The 25352-nt window shown below is 36.9% G+C and overlaps 1 protein-coding gene across 3 annotated transcripts in view; it reads right to left on the bottom strand.

The window, feature by feature from the left end:
• Window positions 1-25352, bottom strand: part of LOC149154948 (AT-hook motif nuclear-localized protein 10-like) — a 114781-nt gene that overhangs the window by 86316 nt on the left and 3113 nt on the right. The window lies entirely within an intron of this gene.

The raw sequence follows: 25352 nt of genomic DNA, 5'->3' as shown, positions 1-25352 counted from the left end.
TATTTTCTCCAAAAAAATTCCATCGATGAGAACATCACATTCGCACTACTAAAAGTCATTCCCCATGTCAAATATTAGTGGGAAGGCTACTACGAGAGGCGCAATGAAGATGAGTAAGTGATGTTCAAGGTAGGACCAAGTTGGGCCACTTTTGTTGATGCCCTTAAGGAGGAATTCTACCCTGTAGAGAACTATGATGACTAGTACACGAGATGTACAATTATACGACATGAGAGAGACCAAAAGGTGTGGGAGTACACCAATAATTTCCATACATTGCGCTCAATGTTGCGTATCAAAAGCTTTGAGCAACACCTACTCTTGAAGTACCACAGTGGCCTGCATAGCTATGACCAAATGAAAATGGATTTCCTGGACATCTTGCCATTAGGAGTCGCTTATCGATATGTTGTCAAAACTGAACAGAAATTAATGCAGTGAAATAAGAGAGAGCTTGGCCCTACAAATCTATCGCAACGGATGCCAAGAAAACGTGGCCCTAACTCACCGAACAAGGAACAAAGCAAGGAGATGCAACCTCCAGACAACCAACCCAAGTTGTCGACAAAGAAGGGTACCAAGAAGTCAAAAGGGGAAAGTGGTGTGAGTTCGTGAAAAGCCCCCAGCACAACACTAATGAATGACGTTTGAAACAATCATTACTGGCAGAGCTTAAAGCAAGACTCTAGCTCTCATTTTGATTTAAAACAAAATAAAGCATATCATTAATGCAGAGCTAGCATCACAACCACAAACATCCAACCAGAAGAGCAAGAGAAACTTGAAGAGGGAGAGTGCCTCTTCCATTCATAGATGTGGGTGAAGCGGACCCCACTCCATTTTATCATAGCTAAAAGACCCTGATATCAACCAACGTCAAAAAGAGATTGAAGCTACCGACAATGCCACAACCCTACCAATACACCATTGGTTGGTTGAGCCCTAAACAAGACATTCATACCAGCTAACAATACCGCTTGTCCTACAGCATCAAGAACCCTTCAAAAATGAGGTACTATGGGATGTCACCCCACTTGAAGTTTGTGATGTTCTTTTACGACAACCCTATATGTGAAAACATCGTGTTGTTTATGAGTATTGTCCCCATGGTGTCATTGTTATTCTCAGAGGTCAGCGTTACAGGATACCATAGGTGGTCCAAACTACTGCAATTTCATTTATCTCAACAAACCAGTGCCAAAAGGTAACCTCTCAAACTGCAAAGTTTTTTCTCTTCATGGTTAGATCAGAAGGGGAAAGGAAAATCACTACAACCTCTACACAAGGCCTCTCTAGACAACATAAGCAAGTGAACAAGATTGTAGAGACATACAAGAATATTTTCACTCCACCTATGAGGGTGCCTCTACACTGCTAGGTCAAACACTCAATTGACTTGATAGCTAGTGCTCCTTTACCTAATGGCCCAATATATAGATGCTCTATCTTGCAGAATGAGGAAATAAAACGTCATATTCATGAGCTCATCCAAAGGGCCACATTTGACCAAGCTCCTCCTTTGCAGGACTTTGATTGTGTTGGTGGAGAAGAAGGATGGGACGTGGAGACTTTGTATTGATTACAAGGCCTTGAAAACAATCACTATAAAGAACACCCAAACCCCTTAGGGATTGACGATCTTCTTGACCAACTTAAGGGTGCCAAGTCCTTTAATAAGATTGATCTGAAGTGAGGCTACTACCAGGTTCCAATTGAACAAACTAATGTATGGAAGCCAGCCTTCAAATCTAAAGAAGGCATTTTCGAGTGGTTAGGCATTCAATTTGGCTTGACTAATGCTCCAACAACATTCATGAGGATGATGGATGATACCTTGTCATCCTTCACAAACAAATTTTGTCGTTGTTTATTTGGATGACATCCTCATCTTCAGCAGAACTTGGGCGGAGCATTTGCAGCACATTCAGCAAGTCTTGAGCGCCCTGCAACAACACAAGTTATATCCCAATCTGGAGAAATGCTCATTTGGCATGCAAATAATTCAATGCTTCTGATACATTGTATATGAACATGGGGAGCATGTGGACCCAACCAAGATCCAAGTCATTCTAGCTTGGCTAGCCATAATGACTCTAATAGAGCCCTATAGTTTCTTATGCCTTGACAACTTCTAAAGAAGGTTCGTGTTGGGGTTCTCATATATCACTTGGCCTTTGAGTAAACTGATCAAGGGTGGAGCAAAAGCAAAGTCTTCCTCGTTCGAGTCATAACAGAAAGCATTCAAGGATCTGAAACATCACCTTTGTTGCACCAATCACCCTGCCAAACTTGAACCAGCCACTTGAGATTGACACGGATGCCTCTAACTATACTATTGGTGAAATCCTCACTCAACAAGGACATTTGGTGGCCTACCACAGTGAAACACTCTGGTGTTGTCCGGAGATACCTCACTCCATCATGCAAGTCTATCAACAATGGAAGCATTATATTCTTGGGAAGGAAATGATCATCCACACTAATCATAGGCTTCTGCAATTTACACAAACAAGGAAAGTCGCAGGATGACCACCTTCAAAAGTGGTCAACATACCTAAAACAATTCCATTTGAACATCCAATACAAGAAGGGTAGCACCAATCATCTTGCAGATTGCCTGAGTTAGCCCACAACTGTGGCACTAACCACAATTCCTAACTCTCGTGGGAACAAGACCTCTGAGTGGCCACAATTATACAACAGTGACTCCAATTTGTTGCCACGTGCCAAATGATGATTACAAGCAAGCGAGTTCCAAACTTCTACCTCCAGGATGTGATCTTGTGCTACCTAGGCCACCTTTGTGTTCATTAAAGTGAGCGTGCTAAGATGCTTTGGGAGGCACATTACAATGGTAGGGCACTTTTGTGTGGAGAAGACAAAAGCAGTACTTCGGAAGTACTTATATTTCCCAAAGCTTTGATGAGTGGTCCAAAAGTATATCGAATCGTGCATTACTTGTGCCATTGCTAAACCAACTATCAAGAAGCAAGGGTTCTACACCCCTTTACCTGCCCTAGACAAGCCCTAGGAGTTAGTCTCCATGGATTACATGTCAGGTTTTCCATCCATGAAGCATGGTAACAATTGTGAGTACATGCCCTGGGAGTTTGTCTACATGGATTACATGTCAGGTTTGCCATCCACCAAGCATGGTAACAATTGTGCATTTGTGGTTGTCTCTCAATTCTCTAAGATGGCCATTTTGGCACCATGTAAAGATGGCCATTTTGGCACCATGCAAAGAGAGTATCACAGTTAAAGCCACTACTAAACTCTTCTTTGAAAGTGTTTGGATTCATTTTGGGTTACCTCATACCATTATTTTAGGTAGGCATAGCAAGTTCTTCAGCACTTTTTGGTCCAACCTATGGTCTCTCATGGATACCAAGTTGACCAAATCAACTGCCTTTCATCCCCAATCAAATGGACAAATAAAAGTGGTCAACAAGATGATTGTGCATATCTTGCACATGTACAACTCCAAGCATTCACGTATGTGGGATGAAAGCCTTCCATGTGTACAACATAGCCATAATAGAGCCCTCCACAGCTCTATTGGCCACGGTCCTTGTCAGGTGTGCTTAGGTTCCAACCATTGACCACAATTGATGTAGTTATTGCCATTTCATCTTCACCCACACAGTCCTCCCCTCCTCAAGTCGTGGCAGATAAGGCAACCAAATTTGTTGAACGGATCCAACACCTCCAACAAGTCTATGATATCCTACAGAATGCTAATGCCAAATACAAGAAACAACATGACCAACGAAGGGTTCCATATAAGTTTCAGGCTGGTGATGAGGTGTGGTTACATTTACAAAAAGAGCACCTCACAAGCCCCATAGGAAGCTCAAACCACTCCAATATGGGCCTTACATAAACATAAACATTGTGGGTGCAAATGCTTTTGAATTGAGAATTCCCCCTTTCCTCAACTTGCACCCAATATTTAATGTAGAGCTACTTCAACAATATTTCCCACCTTTATTAGACACCTCAAAGGCAATTGAGCAATTGGACCCCACAGAACTCAACCCTAACTGCATTAAACAAGCTATAGTGGATCAAATCATTGACACCAAGGCAAGTGGCTCACTACCAGCCAAACTCTGCAAGAGTTTCAAAATCTAATGAAGGAACTTGATGCAATAGAGACCATTGCTTCCCAAGGAGGGAGGATTGATCCAGGTGTGTCGATGTCCACCCACCTCTTCCCCTGTCTCAACAACTCTCTATCTTCTTGGCAGTTTATTTATGATTTTTGGGTCCCCAGCTTTTGAGGTCGTTTTGAGGCCCTAAACAATGTTTTTTCGCAATTTGAGGGCCCTACAAGTTGTAGTCCTCGCATAGTTCTTTCCAACGAGCTATTATGAACCCCAAATAGATATTGTATGCAAAAGATGCACCCTTGAGAAATTGGTGTACCAACTAACCACCTCAAGGCCCGCAAATGTTTTGGTGTTTCATCTTCTAGGGTTAGGTTTTTGGACCTCTAGGGTTCTTTCTTTATGTTAAAGGCCATTCTTCTGGCCTCTTGTAATAGCTTTGGTGATTGTGCATAGTCGCCATCTATCTATATGCAAAGATAGCTTGCACCATTGTAGCCAGTTTGTGTTCTACAATATTCTGTTATTTCATTTATTAATAGATTGGGTTTGAACCATATTATTATAATCTCAACTATATTTTTTTGTTTGTGTTCCATTTAATATCATGCATTTCAATTGATTCCTTGTACAACCGGGATCAATACATGTCAAGAAGAACCACGAGCACTAGACCAAATTAAAACTAGGTTGAAGAATCGGTAAGAAACAATAGATGAGAACTTGTTCAAATCAGAACCAGCTTGAACCAATCAAACTGTAATAAGACAAGATAAGATAATTTTAGTAATATCCAACTAATGACCACTAAGGTAAGTCAATGGGACTGCTAAATACAATGTTGTGACAAATATGTCTCTTATAAAAACAAGATGCATAGAGTGTTGATCTAAGCTAAAGCATGAGAACTAAACTTCGAATGTGGATAGCGGATCTAAAAGAAGGATGTACAATGTGTATGGATCCAAAATATGAAAAGCCCAAAAAGCCAACGTATTAAGCTCAACAACAACTAGCTCTCATTATATTCAAGGTCTCGTGTGGCAAACTCAAAAAAAAAGAATATGTGAAGGAGTACTTAGAGGACCTGGATTGTCTACTATGTTGATGCCATTAAAGCCTCTAATAAGGAGAGATAGTCCCACAATCTCTCATTGATCTAGAATTAGAGCCAAGGTTGTTATCCACTTATCTCCTCGTGGCCCTGGCAAATGGGACGATTGTAAAAAAGAAAGTAATCATCCAGGTGACTATTGGTCTAGGAGGTGGCCAAAGAGTATAGAAGCAAAGCCTTGGAACCTCCTACATGTACAAGGCCAAGCATCTCTTGTTGGGATCCCTAAAGAAACTAGAGAGGGTTTGTAGCCCTCCAAATCTTGTAAGAGATGGCACAGTGGAAGATGAACTGCACCTTTATCTCAAACTCCCAAAAATGGCACAACTAACAAATCATGTGTGACTATTGATAGGCGCCTAATTTGGTATATTTTTAGCACCTATCTAAGACATTTTTCACATCTTTTTCCCATTTTCATCTCATCCCAGCTACCTTTTTGCCTATGAAAATGCATTTTGATCAAGGTCTGGTAATCCTCTTAGTATGTCATTTTAATGCTCATTCTTATGCCTTTCAAGAGATAATTACCTTTTTGTGTTAACCAGTGGTATTCAGGGCGCAGAGCTACACATGTACCTTCAAGCAAGAGCAGGACTCAGGAGTTGCAACTCAACTCACCATGGATAGTTATTGCAACTCCTACTACTAGGTGTTGCAACACCCTATTGTTTGGTGCTACACCTCCCTATTACTAGGTGCTTCAAGTTCCTATTGTTGGTTGCTACAACTCCCTATTGTTGGTTGTTGCAACTCCCTGTAGCTGGCCACTACAACTAGTTGGTCCAATGCAGTGTTACAATTCTAGAATACTACAACTCCGAAGTGCTACCACTCGTGTTGTGACTCATTCTCGTTGCAATTTACCATAGCGCCATTAGCGTAACTCACTCTCGAAGTCGCTTCTGCAACTCTCAGTTAGTTAACTTTTTGGTAAAGGAGTTGCAACTCAGAACAACTAGTACAACATGTCATCTCAACCACACAATTGTCGCCATTTGATCACCCAAATTAATCAACCAACCAATCTCCTAACAAAGGCAAGTGACAAATCCAATTGGTTGCTTTAGAAGGAAAGCAAGACACAGCTACCACTTGTTACACAGCTGAACAAGCCAACATAGAGCACAATTGGATTTGTCACAATTGTTGCCAATCGATCACCCAAATCAATCAATCAACCAACCAATCTCCTAACGAAGGAAAGTGACAAATCCAATTGGTCCCTTCACAAGGAAAGCAAGACCCAACTACTACTTGTCACACAACTGAACAAGTCAACATTTCCCCGATTTTCTATCTTATGATGAATTTGTTGTAAATGGATGGAACAACAAATTCTCATGACTATCCATTAAACCCTTGATTTAGCTTAGACTTCCATATAAATAGAACAAAGGGGCTTAAACAAAGATATATAGAGAGTTGATGGTGTGTTGATTGACTAACGCTCTATTGTTTCTTTAACCAATACCTCATCCAAGGAGGTAGGGCCCGCTCCTTAGCCAATTATTGTTTGTAACATTATAGTGTAACTATAGTTTTATTTACATTCTTTTATTTCCAACAATTCCCCTAGTATATTATGTTGTTGCAACTCTGATATTTTTTCTATTAATTACATAATGTTGCAACTCTTATATTTAATTATGTTATTTAAACAATGCTACAACTCTAACATTTTATTCAGTTATTTACAGAGTGCTAGAACTCTTTATCATATACATAGCTACAACTCATATACTTCTAACTCGTGATTTGATTATGGCTACAATTTGTGCGTAATCATAGTCTAGGTTATCGCTGCAACTCTACAATTAACATTATAGTGCTCTATTTTGAAAATTTATCTAATTACTTCATTTTCAAATTTACCTTTTGCTTTACCTTACTTTCCAAAAATTGCAAATTTTTTCATGGTGTGTTTCTTTGTAGCACAACATGGTTTGAATCTCTTACAATTGTTGCTTATTACAAATTTGTTAGCCATTGCATTTTGTGTGCATTCTTATTACAGAATTCAAGATCATCTAAACACTTGAACAAGTCACCCTTTACTGCCAGTGTGTTTACTTTCCTGCAAGTGTCTTTACTTCCCTACAACTGCATTTAATTTCCTGCAAGTCTGCTCTTTACTTTCATGCAAGAGTGGCTTTAATCGCAAGGGTGGTGTGGTTTCCTCTCGATTACTTGTGAAAGCATCTTCATATCTTGCCCTGTGACATTCATTTAGAACACTACAACTACGATAGCACATAACTGGTTGTACTAGCATATACAAATCACAACAATTTGCAAGTTACATATGAACCTTAGATTGATAATTACATGCACAGCTCTTCAATTGTTTGCTAAGTAAGTCGATGCTCTACCGCTACCCAAAGTCTTTGAACCCGCTTTAATTTGACCTAAAGAAATAAGACGAGCATGCATCCAATGGCGGCACATGTAGGGAGACCAAACTAAGAGTCCATCTCTCAACTCCATGAAGCCCTCATTATAGAAAGCCATATTTAGACATAACCTAAGTCTCTACAAAATATCTATATGTATTATGAACAACCTGTAGATGATGTCGCAAATGATACTATTCAACTCTTGCCTACTAGGTAAGGGGAAACCTAGTGCACTAAGGGATTGTCTCGACAAAGTAGATTGATCCATCAAAATACCCATAGCCTCTAGAGGACCTGAGAACCATACAACCCAACATCAAGCATAGCCTAGTGAGCATGCTAAAGAAATGGATTTTAATGAACAAAAGTCTAGGTACAAATGTTGATCCCACCCCTTTGTCAAATCAACGAAACTTCGAACTCAATGAAGAAATGTTACAAGGTTAAACATGATCTCGAGTCAAAGGGGCTAAAAACTAAACACTACAAGGATGATGCGAAAAAAGATTATTTGTTTACATCTAACAATGCATCTAAGGAAAAGGATCTACACCCTCTTAACCAAGGCCCACCCAACCCTAGTAAAAAAGGTCCTCAAACCTCGTAATCATAATGAAACTAGTGGATCGATCTAATTCCAATAATATTGACAAGGACATAATCTATCAGTGTATAATGGTAAGGGCGGCCTGGAGCATCAAGGGATTATTTGAATGAAGGAAGTTGGTCCATTGAAATACCCCTAGTCTAGAAGACTTAAGACCCTCGCAAGCCAACAACAAGCAATGGACTTTGATGAACAGTAAGCAAGGTACAAATACTAATCCAACACCTTCATCAATTCAACAAAACTTTGAACCCAATAAAGAAATGTTACAAGGTTGAACACATTCTCAAGTCAAATCAGCTAAAAGCCCTTAACACAAAAAGAATGAAGTGTAAAGGGGCTATTATATTTACATTTGTAATGTGCATAATAACAAAGGTCAACACCCCTCTCAAACAAGGCCCCCAAACAACAAAACCATAATGGATCAGTGAATCAATCTAATATTGATAATATTGACAAGAACATGATCTATCACAAATTCACGACACAATGATAGCCACTACATTCTAGCATCACTAAATTTTCATATCAATTGGGTGAAATCTAAAATTTCAACACAACAAAAATCCCAACCAAACTACAATATAGCATAACATGTAAAGCTATGAAGAAAATCTTCTTTTTTATAACTCTATTAAAATAAATCTCTTAATTGTTAGTAGCATCAAGAACAAAGTTAGAAGTTAAAAAGTTGTAAAAGATAAAATGAGATTAAAACTATCAATTATAGTTGGTTGCACCTATCATAGATTGTATAGATATGGACAAACTTATATAAGAGGATTTAAATCTAGGAAGTGAATTATATCCAAATCCTAGTTAGGCAACAAACACTCATGCATGTACCTTTTTTATTTTTAATATCCTAAATAGGCTTTATTTCCAATTTCTTGTACACATTCTTACCACAATAATCAAACAACATATTTATCAAACAATGCCGTGAAGGACAATAAAGGGAAGAACAATTAAATATATACAAAAAATATCTCAAGGCATCATGGGAATAAATTCCAAGAAAATATGTTTTTTATTGTAAAAAATTTAGGATGTAAACCATTCATAGGAGGTCACCTATGCATTTACCATTTAGATCCCATTATTCATCAAGTTGACAATATTAATAAATGAGATGATATGTGTGTGTGTGTGTGTGAAGAGAAAATAAAATCGAAGGAAATTGGTTGAGGAATGTGAATGTAACATAAACTCAATTGACCAAAGAAGGTCATCAAAGAGAGACAAAAATGTCTTTTAAAAATAAATAAAAATAAAACAATAACAATGTCCTTTTTGCAATATCCCCTCCTAAGTCCTAACCTACCATGTGAGGGGCTACCAAAGATAATATACATATTGTAGGATAAACACCATTTGATTTTAACAAATAATATGATTCACCAAAAAAAGACCATTTATGAAGTTAAAATAAGCTTTTTTTCTTTTGTCACCACCACAAAAGATGCTCAAAGTAAATCTTAAGAAGACTAACTTAAAACACAAACACTACCCATTGGATTTTGAATAGATGGTGATTGGGTGTACTTTTAAGGCACTCCTTGATGTTAAGGTCATCAGTTCAAACACCATGGATAGTCCCATCAGCCTAACCAAAAGAAGAAATACAAGGAGAACTAGATATAAAACCAATCCATTCTTTATTTAAATCTCTAAGTGCAATTACATCAATGAGTTAAAATGGTGAAGCGCCTTTGAATTATTAAGCATAACAATATTGAAGCATTGGTGAACCAAATGAAAAGATTGAATTATCCAAGAATGCATGTAACAATCCCATCCTTGTAAAAAAGGACAAGAAATAATATGTTAGCATATTTGCACATCCTCACTCTATTTCTACCACCAATATGAAAAAAGGCATCAATTTCTACGATCACTTCAACAAGAGCTATCATTATAGCATGTGAAAATTGAGACCAAAAAGTTGCATCAACCAAAAACAAGGCCAACATGCAAAATTAAGTTATCCTTGCAATACATTTCATAGACAGTAGAATATTCAAGAACAATAGAGGCAAGCTCATTCAAAATAGAAGAATTAATAAAAGACAAATCTACATTTGTTAAAGATATGGTTACAAAAAATGGCTTAGGGGTCAACGAGAAAAATAAATATGAGTTTATCCTCCAAAAGTGGTTAGCATGAAAAGGAATGTATTCTTGAATTTTGAATTCCATTATTATACCTTTGCTTTTAATTTGATCAATGGTCACACTACATGTCTCTTTATAACCTATTAGAGGATGCTCTAACTAAAAGAATTATGGTATTGTTCATATCGTATTTATAAATAGTAAATTGTAATCATATTGACTGCAGTGTGCACTTTATCCTAAGCTAGAATATTGACTTAGTTGTTATCACAATTCCTCTTTGTTATCTTTTACACTGAAAGCCAGCAATCTCCTAATTTCAAGGAATAGAAAAATAAATGGCACCTCATAAAGCATATCATATATATTAAGAATACAATAATAAATACAAAGATCTAATTCAATTATTACATACATACAAAATGCAACACCCAATCAGACAACTATTACAACATACAATTGATTTCTCATTAATAAGAAAAATACAACCATTGAGAAATGGAAACATAATCAAATATCATCACACAATGAATCATAATTTATAAATTAATCATAATAACTTGTAAGAGTCAAGGGATGTCCCAACATCCCCATTGTAGGGAGCTTCATAAGAAAACTCCCATTTAACAAAGAATGCCTTTGAGCTATCCCAACAAAAAGAGTTGGTTATGAATGTTTCTCCCTTGTCTTCTAGGAATAGTAAAGCATCTTTCATTATGTTGATAAACATAATTCACAAATGATAACCACACAAAGAAATATAATCCAACACACAAGAATTTGCATGTGTGTACAATTAGTACCCTAAAGATAAAATATCTTATATCTCAAGTCACCTAACACGATGACATAGGACATGAAGGACACAAAAATACGAGTATGTGACACGTAACAAGACGACCCTTGTAACAAGACATGGAGGAAACATTATATATATATATATATATATATATATATATATACGACAAATTAGTGAATAAAAAATGAATATAGACAAAAATTGAATTTAGAAACAAAGACAAATGCATGATACAGATTCAATCATACATACAAGTAGTATTATATCAATGATGATAAATTGACAAACACACAATAAATTGACAACAAAAGAATGTTTTTTTCAACATTTGAAGTTGTTGTTGCAGCCCACTTGTAGACCCTTATGAAATTGACAGACAAGGGGCATTATCGATGGGGGCATTCCTCCCCTTCCCATGCCCTTTTCTAGCCCTTAATTTAATTATGATTGTTGCAATATGAAGAAAAAATAAATTGTCATAAGAAAAACAAAATGATGGAGGAAAAATGGAATGTTGTAGCAAAAATAAAAAAAATATGAATGGCAAATCCACTTACCAACACTTTGAAACTCTTCTAAAAATGGTTACTCTCCCATACTCGTACTCCAAATCCTCACACAGCTCCAAAAATTGAACTAAATGAGTTAAATAAAAGGGAAAAAACAAGCATACATGTGTCCTAAAACCATGACACGAGCTTGACATGTGTCAGGCACAAGTCAGACTCATGTCATGCACACAAGACACAAGTTTGACATGTGTCTGTCTCATGTCATGACCAACATGAAGGATATTGGCGGAAGCCTATTTAGGACAAAGTTGGGGCCTATCACAATACACTGACAATCGAAGTTGCATCAAGCTCTTTGAAAACCCATTGTTCCATGATCGCTCTAAGCACACCGACATACGTTATCACCACATCAAAGATATTGTTCAGAGAGGTATCGTTACACTCTAGTATGTACCAACATAGGAGCAAACAACAGATATTTTGACCAAGGCATTGTTGAATATTGTAGTTATGGTTGGTCTTCATATTAAAATACTTTTATCGTTGTTCTACTTGTTGATGCCAAGCATGTTGTTCATGCTCAAAAGAAAATTATATTATTCATGTATTTATCAAAAGAAAAATTGAATTTATTGTTGATGATTTATGGCTCCACAAGTTGTCCAAGTCAGCCCTCCTATGATCATGTGAGCATGCCCAAGGAGACATCCATTCATCCTTCAAGAAGCCTATAAGTAGCTCATTCGTCCTCCATCCAAGAGGCACTTTGGATCACAAGCATTACAAGCATATCTCTATTCTCTAGCGAAGGAAGACAAGAAGATAAGGAGGCCAAAAAGAAGAAGAACAAGTCATCTATCTGCCCTCGCTCAAGTGACTATAGAAGATCGAAATCAATCTGAGTTCCTATGTTGATTTTCGGAGGTGGAATCAGAGGTTTTGAGGTGAAATACGCACTTTTCATGGCAAAGAAAGACATTGAAATTCGGCCCTAGTACAAACTTGTAGCAAACCTTGACAAAGAGCTTTTGTAGACAGTTTGTGGACATTTTGACTTGGAATTTTATGGAGAGTCGACTTGGCATTTGTTAGACTATCATCTTGCTATCATGCTGGTCAATTTGTCTATGACTCTGATATCCCTTGTTGAATTGATTATCTAATGAAAGAATTATTGGGTTTTTACCCCAAGTGGTTTTTCCCAGGGTAAACATTATGTTGAGCGATGGTTGGTTGGATATTTGGTTGGTGGGATGGTGAACGTATGAAGGCGAACTGGCTTGACTGGCCCACTTTGACCAGCTTCATTGCACCTAAGACGTGCCTTTATATCGTATGTCTCTATTAGCTTGGAGGTCTTTAACAAAATGAAGCTTTATCCAATCAAGTGAAGGTTGATGGTCTCTAACCAAGGAAGACAAAAGATAACATCTCCTTTAGCCCTCCATACTCATTTTCATTATTCCTTCTCGACACATGAACTATAGCAAATTGATACTAAGACTAGTAAGTTAGTAGGAAAGAGTGGGAACGAATGTGCATTGTGATCTCTACGTTTCTTATTCTTGTATGGTTGAATTTATGAAGTATAATTGCTTGATGAAGAAGCTGCGAATGCTAAAAGAAAATATTAATCTATAATCATCACAAGTAATTATCAGTGTTCAAAATTAAGTGCTTGTCTACATTGCACTTGATTTTTAAACAATCAAAGCTTTGGTGATGAAAGAAAGTTGAAGATCACACCTTGTTGAATCTCTCTCTCTTTTTCTCTCAAGGAAGAAATCTCTTATCTCTATGTCCAAGATTTATGAGCAAATGGCTCCCACTTGCAAGGAAGGCAACAAACTTGAAGGAGCATCTAACTTCAAAGCATGGAAAAAGAGGATTGATCTTGTCCTAGAAGAACATGGCGTTTTGCAATATGTCCAAGGCAAAGTACCTCAACCAGATAAACATGATTATGAAGAGAAAGTGAAGTTTAGGGAGGGTCAAGTCAAGGCTCAAAGAATTCTATATGAATCTCTCAAGGACCATTCAATCCTATTTGTTTCAGAATTGGCTACATCAATGTAAGTCTATGATGCTCTTGTTAATTTGTACTCAATCAACAACATTGGTCAAAAGATGCCTTTAAGGAATCAACTCCGTGATACTAAGATGACAAAAGATGAACCTGTGGCCTCCTACTTCATGAAAATGGCACAAATAAGAGATCAGCTCCAAAGCATTGGTGAAGTCATTTCTAAATCTAAATTGATCACTACAACAATCAATGGACTACCAAAATTATGGGATGCATTGCTGCTAGCATATATGCTAGAAACAATACTCCAAGTTTTGAAGAATTGTGGACCTCTTGTTCATAAGAGGAATCTAGGCTTATAGCTAAAGGAAAGATCCAAAGTCTAGAGGAAGAAAATTCTTAAGCTTTTGCAGCAATATCTAGAAGGAATAATGGAAGGAAGAAGTTTGGCTCTCAAAATAAAAGCACAAATAGAAGACTGAATTCATCAACAAAGAGAGACTTGTCAAAAGTCCAATGTTTTGGATGTCACAAATTTGGACATTATAGAAATAATTGTCCTGAATCATTAAACGATAAGAAGAGGAAGGCAATGATGATGATGATGATGAGCATCCTCATCAAAAGAAATTCGAGAATGATACTACAAAAGCCTTAGCAGCTAATGATAAGGGCTTCTTTTACTAGAATTGTTGCAAGTAGGCTAGGAGCAAGAGGGAGCTAAAGGGGTCTCTCACATAAAAAGATCAACCATATCATTTATGCCATGAGTCGATCTTAGAACTGATTTGTAAACCCTATAAATCTAGAATTCTTGATAAGAAAGCCCTAGGGTTTATGGATAGAACCCTAGAACTAGACCTAGATCAACGGTTCTGCTGAAAGAAGTAATCCTAGCTCATGAAAGGAAGAAATGACATCATAAGGACCTAGTTGCAAGAAGGATTAGACCAATGGGGAGCTAACATTTTTCTCGAAAGATAAGTATTTTATATCTTTCCTCCTTGATTATTATTATTGTTGTTTTTACTAGCAGTTAGTCTCTTGTCTTTATATCTTTTGTGTGGTTATAATTGTTCTTCCATGGCCTCCTAGTGAGGTTTGCAAGTATGTGTTTAAGGTTGTCGATGCTTTGGTAGGAGATGGAAGAAATGGAAGAATGAAGCAAAGCATGTGACAAGAGGACATTCCCAAAATCATGGTTTATGTTGAGAGATATTGTATTCGATGAAATCTGAGCTCAAAAGGAGTAGAAAGATCAACAAAGATTGAAGCATGCCCCTGAGCTATGCTGAAAAGAAGCCAGTGATGACTTCAAAGTCAAGTATGAATAGATGACAAGAAGCACAAAGCAAAGGATTATCTTAGTATGAGGCAGAAGATTATGAAGTCAGGTACACTTCTGTTAAAATTTATTTCTATAATTTTTGTTGGATGCAAAGATCGTCTTTCTCAATGAAAGAAGTGTACATACCTACCTCAAGCTTGTGAGGTACATAAAGAAGTCTTATACTTGCATGCACAAAGAAGACTTTGTACAGGCTCCTCAGATATGATACACTTGGATTGGTGAATCAAGGATGACCCGATATGATTTGTTTTCTAACGAAAATAGAACTCGTGTCATAAGGAGGAGCATTAACCAAAAAGAATTGCATTAGAGGGAGCAGTCAAGACTTCCTTAGGAACCTTGTTTTTAACTTGAGAGAGAGTTGACCTCTAATATACTAAAAGACAACAGAGGCAAAGGGAGCACCCTAAGTTACCACAGCAGGATATGTCTTAGTGTAAGATGGAGCACCCAGTCAGGGTGACTGAAAAGCATCTGTGATCTAGTGAAAGAAGCAGATCAGTTTATGGATTGAGCCAAGATATGTTGCTCAACATGTTTTGGAGTACTAGTGTGGTACATTTGGTTCTAGCAAAGTCGGTCATGATTTGAGATTTGTCTCAAATAGTGAAGTACAACTACATATTCAAATTGGGTGAGGAGTGTTAAAGACGAAGTTTATGAGGATATCGCTTCAGTTTGGGCTCTGTTGTGATTTCATTAGATGAGTTAGAAGCAAAAATTTGTTGCACTCAGTGATCAAGTATTCTACAGCTAGTTTAGCAAGTTGAGAAGCAATATGGCTTCTAAGGCTACTTGCAGGATCATCTTGATAGGTGCAGGTGACGACCATGATGATAGGTCAAAGCACATTGAGATCAAGTACCACCTCATTCGAGACATGGTTCAGAATGGAGCAATGAAGCTCCAGTATACCTCCATTAATGAGCAGAAAGTTGATATTCTTGCAAGGCCTCTGTCCAGAGTGAAGTTTGTGTACTACAGGGACAAGCTTGGACTTGTCGAGTATGCCCCTCACATTGGAAGGGAGCATTGATGAGACACCATCTTGAACAGACATTCTCCTTGTGTCCATATGACTTTGGTTGGAGAATGGTCCAACATTTTCCCTATGTCATTAACACCTTGGTTGGAGAATAGTTTGATAGATTAGATAGCATCATGGGCTAGCATTCTTCCTATGTCTTTATGACCTTGGTTGAAGAATGGTAGGCAAACTAACATTCTTCCTATGTCACTTTGACCTTGGTTGAAGAATGGTAGGCAAACTAACATTCTTCCTATGTCACTTTGACCTTGGTTGGAGAATGGTCTAGTAGAAGTCTATGTCACTTTGACCTTGGTTTGAATAATGGTCAAACAAAGGATATTCTCCCTATGCCAATTTGACCTTGGTTGGAAAATAGTCCTAGGAGCACTCATATGAGCAAAAGCCTCCCAGCATCAAGCTCGGGTCTCTTTCTAGAGTGAGCTTGTTTATCATTGATGAGGCCTCTGGTGTTTCACCTAGACTATGTCTATAGTTTTTTTATGGTGAACCGTGATTATATATGGTTGATGATGGTGATTATGATATTGATGATGATGCTTATATTAATCTTGATCTTTCCTTAGAGGATTTGTCAACTTGAGATCATCTTGATAGTCATTATGAATACCTCCCTAGCTAAGAGAGAGTGTTGAAAATTGTAGCTATGGTCGGTCTTCATATTAAAATATTTTTATCATTGTTGTACTTGTTTATGTAAAGCATGTTCTTCATGCTCAAAAGAAAATTATATTATTCATGTATTTATCAAAAGAAAATTTGAATTTATTGTTGATGATTTATGGCTCCACAAGTTGTCCAAGTCGACCCTCCTATGATCATGTCATCCTGCCCAAGGAGACACCCATTCGTCCTTCAAGAAGCCTATAAGTAGCTCATTTATCCTCCATCCAAGAGGCACTTTGGATCACAAGAATTACAAGCATATCATTATTCTCTAGTGAAGGATGGTAACAAGATAAGGAGGCCAAAAAGAAGAAGAACAACACATCTATCTACCCTCACTCAAGTGACTACAGAAGGCCAAGATCAGTCTAAGTTTCTGTGTTGATTTTCTGAGGTGGAATCAGAAGTTTTTGAGATGAAGTGTGAGCTTTCTATGGCAAAGAAAAAGGTCGAAACTCATCCCTAGTACAGAGTCAAGACCTGTGACAAACCTTAACCAAGAGCTTTTGCGAACACTTTGACTTGGAATTTTGTGGAGGGTCGACTTAGCACTTGCCACTTATTGGACTACCATCTTACTATGATGTTGGTCAGTTTGTCTATGACTTCAATATCTCTTTTTGAATTAATTCTATAAGGAAAGAATTGTTGGGTTTTTACCCAAGTGGGTTTACCCAGGGTAAACATTGTGTTGATTCTATGCATTGTGATCTCTACTTTTCTTATTCTTGTATGGTTTAATTTCTAAAGCATAATTACTTGATGAAGAAATTGTAAATGCTAAAAGAAGATATATATATATATATAATCATCACAAGTAATTATCAATGTTCAAAAATAAGTGCTAGTCTACATTGCACTTGATCCTTCAACAAGCATTATCAGGTAGCAAATTAGTTTACCTCGGACAAAAGTTGGATGTAGTGTAGAACACCTTGCTCTCTAAGAGAGTGTTGATTGAAATGGAGAATAAGTGTTTTGCTTGTCTAAGTGCTCATACTAGAAGAAGAACACAAAAGACTGCAACTTTACAGAATATTAATTTATTTAACTATTTCCTAAAGTTGACTTAGGAAAAAGTAAAAGTTCCTAAGTTAACTTATGATTTAATCACATCCATTGATCATGATTTAATCTTAGTCGCTGAGAAGGAGATTAGGGTTGAGGTTGAAATTATAAGAAGAGATAGAACGAGTTGGTGGGAAGTCAGTGTTGGAAATAATACTGAGAGGGGGGGGGTGAATCAGTATTATCAGATCAATAAAACTTTTTCATTTCATACTCAGAAACATATACGCTACTTCAGTTAGGTGAACCCGCGTGTATACGCTACTGTGTCTAAAGCAACTAGCGTATATGCAGAATACTTATGATTCAGTTAATCCATTAAATGTGAGTCTTTAGTTAGGCATCAGATCTTCATTAACCATATGAACAGTAAGCAAGTGCAGTAAACAGAATAGATCATCACACACAAGAAGGACACATGAACACCATGATATAAGGTGGAAACCCAATGTGGGTGAAAACCACCTGCTGCAATTTGTCTCTTTCTTCTTTAATAAGAAACTTCTTTTACAATGTACTGGTGCAGTCCTTTACCAGCACGCAGGCTACAACCTGCAGAGGGCTACAACCCTCTTAGCTCTTGTACTAGTCGATCCATTTACTAGTACGTAGATGCCTACCTACAGAAGGCTCCAACCTTCACTCGTTTTCAGCTGCTCCTGGAAGGGAGCTACAACCCCCTTGGCTCTTGTACTGGCTGATATGTTTACCAGTACGTAGGTGCCGGCCTACGATCTTCCCGGGACCATGTTTCATACATTTTCATACTGGATCCATAAGACAATCATCATTGTAGTACAACCTGCATCATCAAACACTGAAACACCCAATACTGAATCACTAAAACCTTGTCAACAACATCATAGCAACAACCAGATCCAACTCCATCTTCAAATATCATACTTCACATTGTATACGCGACTTGGATGAACCCAACCTGCGTGTATACGCTCTTTCACCAAAACCAACCTGCGTACAGATCTGCAAATTCAAGCTTAAAACTCCGCAACTATATCAGACATCAAAACATACCCAGATCATAATAATAATAAACATGCGTCAGTAGATCTAGTCTGTCCACAGTCAAACCATATGAAGATAATCATTCCAAGCCTTGAGATCTCGTTCCATCATCCTCCACATGAGTGAAACCTTGGTTCAGATCACCAACCCATAACCAGCATTTGGATCTCACACTTCCTCAGATCTTCATCACTCACACACACTCACACACACATTGGCCTAATGATCTTTCTCCTTATATAGCTTTAGGCCTTGCTCAATACCAAGGGCCAAAACCATAGAAATCCAATACCATCAACTCAATTCTAGGGATCAACACGTCCGTCGAGACATCAAGGTCCAAAACCATAGGCACAACTTCCAAGGAATAACCGCCGTGGACCAAAGATAAGTTTTCCACATACACGCGCTTTTACTGAAGCCAACCAGCGTGTACACGCGACTTGGTATATAGTGAACCTGCGTATACGCGACTTGGTATATAGTGAACCTGCTTGTATACGCGACTTGGGCTTAACGAACCTGCGTGTATGAACTTTCTTGGCATGCTGTCCTCTGATTAAGTTGCCATCACCTGTACCAACCTCTGAGCACCTGTACCATCCTCTGAGTGAGTTGCCATCAAGGACAACACTTGAATCATAATGCCAACAGTCAGTTGAGCACAAGCAAGTGTGAGAAAGTAGCGAAGGAAGAGCGAGGGTTTTAGCAAATCGCAGAACTCAACATCCAAGCAAAAGAAATCAAGTTAGGATCGAACCTTTACAACCCACTGCAGAGGTATATTCGCACATGTGGATCGGATTGCTGGTTTGCGTAAGAATTTCGTAGATCCAGTGCACAGGATGGGAATCAATCTAGATGGAGAGTGGATGAGTATTTTTCTTGCGATGAACAAGGAAGTTTCTCCCTTATTGTAATTCTCAAAAGAAAAACCTTCGTTGCAGAAGAATAGTAAAATACACAGAGCATTACAAATTTTTCCGTGGAGTTGGGGTTTCCTGGGTATATCTTGTGTTCTATGGTTGATGTGTTTGTCTTCTGATTTATTGTATGTTGTGCATATTAAGTTAGAAAAATCAATGTGTTTGTGATTAAGTTTCCAAAATATCAGTTGCTTATATTTCTGGGTTTTTACACTTAGACATTGCAAATCAATTTACTGGGTTTTAAGGAAATCTAGCAATTACAATAGAAAAGGTTCAACAAGTGCTCTAAACACCACAGACAACAACAGAGTCTTCCCACCATAAAAGCATCATCCACCTAGACATGTGCAAAACAAGAATAACAAATAAAGGTTGCTAACAAAACCATCAAATGTAGAGATTGTTCCTAGGGTCCCCCAATAAAAGAGAGAAATTAGGAATGTAAGGTGGTATCGTCAATGACGTAGTCAATATGAAGACCTCATACAAGTGCTCAAATGTTGCCAAGACCAATCATCAATCCAAATTCCAACCACAATATGTCCTAGTAGTAAGTATGGGTCCAAGACTTTACCATTTACACCTCCTATTTCAATACGTAGCAATAGCAACTATTATAAAAAATAACTATGGCAATCAAAATATTCATCCCTAAATGCCTGTGGAGTTTAGCACTATGATTAGAATGCCTATATGTATAAGATTTTGAAGGTCAATAGTTGGCATTAATGAATCATAAGGTGCAAAATCTAGTTCCTATTGTAGAAAAGGGGCAAGATCTAGTTCCCATGAATCAATGGTAGAATAATCATCAAAACTAACAGATTCATGCTCAAACATATCACCAACAGCCAAATCAACTAACGGTGAAATATGTGGTTCCTGCAAAACAACGAGTGAAACAAATGATCCAATATATGTTCTTCTAAATCAATGGCTATAAAGGGATCAACATAACTTGCATCTCGTGAAGAAGTCTCAAAATATTCAAGGCCTTTTTCATTGATGTCATCTTATTGTCAATAGGAGTATGTCCATGTTCACCAAGTCCACATCAATATAACCCATATAATGAAGCAATTTGGAAACATAACTTATAGGATGCTTCTCGAACTCAGGAGAAAGTCATTCATGAGTAGCCAATAATGCATAAAAAGTCACAACAAAAGAGTGTTGAATATCATTTTTGTAAAGAGTCAATTACCCCTTCCTTCTCCTCTAATTCATTCATGACTTTTTGACATGCAAGATTCAAGGTCTCATCGATCTCATTAATACAAAATGGCCATCTATCAACAAGTGCATGATACTTTTCAAAAGCCTAAATTCGCAATTTCTTAATGTGGTCCTCTAAAGTACCCTTTTTTCACTTTTCAAATTACTTACTTCTTGTACAACGACTAATTGCAAGAGTTATAAATCTTTGATAGACTTGTTCTTTTGCTTCCTATTGTACAAAAGGTGCAAGATCTAGTTCCTATGAATCAATGGTAGAAGACTCGTCAAAACTAACAAATTCAAGCTCATACATATTATCAATAGACAAATCAACTAATAGTGACGAATTTAGCTCCTGCAAAACAATAAAGGATAAGGCAAATGATACAAGATATGGTTCCTCTAGGGTAATGGCTATAAAGGGATCAAGGTGACTTGCATCTAGCAAGCAACTCTGAAAAAAAAAAAATTCAAGGCCTATTCTCAATAATCTCATCTCAATGTCAATAGGAGTAAAAGTAGCATGTCCATGTTTGCCAAGTCCACCATTGATATAGCCGATATAACAAGGCAATTTGGAACAAAGGCTTATAGAATTCATGAGTTTGTCATTAGTTGTCTACAATAAAATGATCTTCTTAGAATGCTTCTAAATCTGCAATTCTTCTTCTTTATAAAAAGAAGACATAGATGAAGAGAATACAAGTTTTTGCAATAGTTCATACAGTGGGAAAATTTGCATAATGCCTAGGCATATAGAGTATAAGGGCTTGTGTTGAAAATAATGTTCTTCCCTCAAAAATAAAGATAATGCACAAAACGATAAAATGTCAAAGGAACAAAATTACTTCTTCTTTTATCCTTCATCTTTTCATTTTTCACATTTATTTTGAAAAGACACACACCTCAACTCCAAATGACTTGAAATTTTACTTTAAAGGTGCATCACTAGGTGCTCTTTCAATTCCCTCTTGAAGCACAACAATTGGATGCTTGGGCAAGGAGAAAATATTTTCACAATGTAGTTTACATTTTTTTGTCAACGAAATGCATAACTCTAGAAGGTAAACTTCCAAAGGTTTTATCTTCCTCAACACTATTAAGTATCTTTTTAGTGACACCTTACAAGAAATCTCTTAAAATTTCTTTCAAATGGTATTGGTGTGAACTCAATCAAACCCCTAAGTAGAGAGATTTCCTTGCCCCAAGACAAATCATCATCTACGCTAACAAAATACATAGGATTCTAAAGGCCAATTATCATCTCCCTCATTCTTAATAATTTTTATTATGACCCCTTTTTGGAAGGTTTCCAAAATTTTATTTGAAATTGCATCCAACCGAACTGAATCTAACATCAAAGTAGAGATCTATCCTTTCCACAAGACAAATCAATGTTTTCCATGAATAAGATAAGCAATGTTGAAGAGACAACTTTCAAAGACCATATCTCCCTCAATATTGCTCGAAGATTCTATTATGAACCCATTTTGAAAAACTCTGAAAATTCTCTTTCAGATAATAGGAACTGCACATAAATCTAAGCTTTGAATATTAAGATGATACTGTCAGATCTATAGACTCATTTTCCATGCCAAGTTGGCCACTCTTTGAATGCACACATCATATGAAGTCATAAGGCTCCACACATTACCAAAGCTCTAAGACCATGTGACGAATGTTAGTGCATCATTAGATATTTTTTATGAACATACTAACTCCAACTCACTAATAATAATCACATTGTAATAATCACACCTACCTATCCCATTCATTGCAATGCCCATCTAATATTTGGTGGGGCTATAGTTAATAGTTGGCATACATAGAAGTAGGAGTAGGTACATTACAATGTTTGCATGTTGTTGAGGCTGTTATTTTTGGAGGTAAGCCTCTTTCCTACATTTTAAAAAGGATCCCTAAATTTAGGAAGTCAAGCTAAGTTAAGGCCGATCTTTGGTGTTGGCACTCTAGATTCCCTTTCTAACAAAATATCACTTTGGGTTATTAAATGCTTGGTTCACATATGACAACACTTATATGTTGTTTAAAAACCATGTTTGAGAGACTTTGAACTCTATATCTTAGAGGTTTTCTCAATGATGGTTGGGATAGAATATGGCATGCAATAGCTCATAGGACTCAAGAATATGGCATGTGGTAACTCACCATGAATGAATCCAAGGTGCATGGTGAGAGTTGCACCAATTTTCTTGTGAAAGGTCAATTTCAATTTTTAGGAGATTTTGATTTGTGAGGAGAATCATTATAACTTTAAAAAATCAAGTTATATCAAATCATAAGTTGTGTGGGTGGTGTGGTAATGTTATAGGAGGAACCTTGACACCACTTCGACATAACTTCAAGTTATGTTTGTTGCCCATAAGGGTCGTACCTAGTGAAAAAAGACACCAACCAAGAAGAAAAAGGGTATTTTTTAAAACTAATTTTAGTCAAGGGTTTGAACAAGGAAATGAAAAGGGAGGCCACCAACTTTGGGAGCATTATTCATTGTTTTGTTAATTTTGTTTCATAGAGTTTGGAATGGTGAGGGAAGTTGCGAATTCTAGATGAAAAATCAAGGTTTGTGGGTAAACTTGGTGGCAAATATTCACAAGTTTATGGACAAACTTGGTAACAAACCATCTAGCATAAGTAGAATATATCATTCACCTCTATCATTTGAGCTTATTGGGCAAGTTTCAAGCATTGTTATTTTTAAGTTTTGGGCTAGGTTTGGGGCAACTAACAAAAAAAAAGAAAGTGCATCATGCTTACCATGAGGCATAAATACTAAGGGATTTAGCTTCAATTGAGGGCAATGGATTGATGTTTTTGAGCAAAGCACTCAACCAAGTCATTCCAACTTCATACGGTTGTTACATGCAACTATGTGAAGACTTTAGGGGCCTTCACTTCCATCGATTTTAGAGCTTGAGCCTTGCAATTGTAGTTACAAAACAAAGTGTGGGAAATAAGCTTTGGACACCTTGCTTCAACATTGAGATTAGAAAGACGACCTACAATCATCAACAAATTCTAGTGCCAACTGTCTATTGTACCTTAGAGATTGAGAGCCATACAAAATCAAAAATCAAAGCAAACAATCTGATGTGTTACAGTTGAACCAACACAAATCAATTTTGCTAACTAATCTAGTTCCTAGCCATCAAAGGAATGCAATGTAAATTTCAAGTGCACACCATTATCATGATCTAACATATATCTATATTTCTTGATATGTATTTATTGAATGAACTAAATTTAGAGTCTCAAATAGGGTTCCTCTTTATTCATTTTCTTCAATTTCTGCATTATATTCCTACATTTATCTATTATTGAGAAAATACAAACAAAACAAAAAGAAGAACCAACAACATAAAAAATCAAGAAAAAAGACATTGGATTCATTACACACACATAAAAAAAATAACCCAATACACTAGAATTGGCCAATACAACAATTAACTCTCAAGATAATATCAGCAATGATACACTTGCTAAAGTGATGCAAGTACAAATGAGGCTTAGGCCTTCTTTATAAATCAGTGTTCGGGTCACTTACAATGTGGACCCTAACTCAATGTGTGATATCCCTAGGGTGCACCCACTAACACAAATATGGTCCACACCCTACCACTGAGGATGTATGCCTTTCTACTATAGCTAGCTTGCAAAAGAAAACTAACATTGCTTACATAAGATTGAACTCTCTCAAGCTTCATAGTGAAAATAGGTGTTGGACAAGATCTAGAACACAACAAGAAGAATTCATATGTAATATTTATGATACTAAGGAAGTAGAAAACACTGAACATTTCTTCTTGGAATGCGATGCCTATATGCATATTAGGTCTCAATTTCACAATGTTTGTAACAATACTAATCTTCATAACTTGTTGACTCATGAAAACCAAAGAGAGGTAGGAAATTTTCTATCTAATATTTTCGATCATAGAAACAAAAGGATAAAAAATATAAACTCAATTCCTTATGTTTTTTCTTAAGGTTTAATGGCAAAAGTTGGTCTCAATGGATGATAACCATCATCATCATCATCATGATAAATGACTTTGAAGGTACTCCCATAAGATTAGCCAACATATCTTCAACAATCTTACTATCCCATGTATGCAAAGGGATGCATTTCACAATATTGATGATGCATCCTTGCATAAAAACTACAAGATTTCCTTTAGTTCAATTCGAAAAACATTTCAATCATATGAAGGTGTTCCATGTAGTTAACTTCATAGGTCCATGCTAATTCATAGATTGGTCAACCAAATTATGGACCAAGTTAATGCAAGGTATTGTAAACCTAGAGAAAAATGCATTAGCAAACTTTTTCTTTGGCAAAAGAAC

Source organism: Pinus tabuliformis, chromosome 9 (genome assembly GCF_031772625.1).
Source record: "Pinus tabuliformis cultivar Carrire ecotype Pingquan chromosome 9, CPIR1, whole genome shotgun sequence".
Classification (NCBI taxonomy): Eukaryota; Viridiplantae; Streptophyta; class Pinopsida; order Pinales; family Pinaceae; genus Pinus; species Pinus tabuliformis.
This window is presented reverse-complemented; position numbering and strand designations above follow the sequence as displayed.